The sequence below is a fragment of the Psittacula echo genome (assembly GCF_963264785.1).
Source record: "Psittacula echo genome assembly, chromosome: 19".
Lineage (NCBI taxonomy): Eukaryota > Metazoa > Chordata > Aves > Psittaciformes > Psittacidae > Psittacula > Psittacula echo.
This window is the reverse complement of record NC_137755.1, coordinates 5,325,517-5,327,135: the sequence shown is the minus strand read 5'-3', so window position 1 is coordinate 5,327,135 and position 1,619 is coordinate 5,325,517.

Sequence of the window (1,619 nt, the reverse complement as noted above, 5' to 3'; positions counted from 1 at the left end):
CTCCTTCTCAAGAGCTGATAGCCTGGGAGAGGGGGTATGTTTGTGTCCTCCTACCTACAGGTCCGTGGCAGCTGTCTGCAAAGTTTGCAAAGCCTCACCATGAGCTGGACAGACAAGTGGAGGAACCCAGTGCCTCAGTTATAGGAGCTGACAGTGAATACCTCGAGCAGAATGAAATAGAGGAAAAAAAAAAAAAATAAAAATGAATGATTACAGGACATCACTTGGGGGCAGCTGAAAAGTAACAACTTGAATATGTGTGCTTGTAACGTGGCTATTATTAGAGGCTGTGATTTTGTGTATAAAACCACCTGTATGTACTAGCCAGTTGCTAATGAGAAACTATACCTTGTATTGTGTGGATTTGTTACTTGTAAAAGAGATGTTAGAGCATGCAAATTTGCAGCAGCTGCTAGAAAATGCTAAGGCAAAAGCTAGAAAGATTCTAATATGATGGTAGTGTTATAAAGCAGGTAATGGAACAAATTAAGAGGGTGGGAGAACTCCACTGGTAAGAAAATTCTTTGGCTGGTTTCTTGTTGCCATCAGTATCTTCAACATGCTGCTGTAACCTGTAATAGTTACTCTGGTAATGTAAATCTGTGTGTGCTTTGCCACAGTAGCAACTTGTTACTGGATGAAGCAGGTGAAACTCTGCACTGACAACCAGGTACAAGAACTGAGGTTGACCAAATGCCTGCTGCCACAGTCAAGGGCAAGACTGGGTTGGCCTCTGTGTTTGCCACCAAGAAGAACCTTTAGCTCTGCTGTTGGCTGCAACCCAGCAGGCGTGGAGCGGTGGGGACACATGCCATGCCAGACCTTGATGTGAGGGATGGCTTCCCCTGTTACCAAAGAGACATCCAGGAGAAAAAGGGCAGACCCAGTAGCCTGTGATTGGCATCTGTTGAAGAAATATGGAAACATGCTAAGATCTTACACATGGTGTATGAGGATGGGCAAGCGTTTTGGCTGGACGATTTATTAGGTGAACTGACAGGTTGGCTGGTTGCTTTAGTAAAAGGTGGACTAATGGTGTTTATTGTCATTTTAACGATTTTGATTTTGTTGCTGTGTATTTTTAATGTATCCAACGAATGATTATGAGTGCTACAAAGCGTGTTTGGCTTGTATAGAAAGAAAAAGGGGGAGATGTGGATGATTTTCTGGCAAAGAACAGCCACATACCCAGATCAGCAAGTGCCTACATGGAGTTCGACATGAACCAAGGAAAACAAAAGGTGAAGGAGGATGGGAGCGAGGCACTGGGAGTGAGAATCCCAGCAAGATAAGAAGGAGCTGGAATTTACTGAGTTGCTAAATTGAGGACTGTTGGAAAACTTTGAAGGTCAGGTTCTCACACCTGTGCTTAACCAATTCTATGTTAGTTGTTAAGGGCCTCACAGATATGTATCCAATCACAATGTGCCAAGTTAGTGAAAACAACTTTAAGAAATAGTATATAAAGAGTTAGTTTTCTAGAATAAATGGCTTTGTCTGATCACATTGATCTCCGACTGAGTCCTTTCTGTGACAGGTCTCCCTCAATCCATCCTTCTCACAGAGTGGTGTGGTCACCCCTTGTCTCTGTGCCTCCAAACAGAGTAGTGCTGAATTCC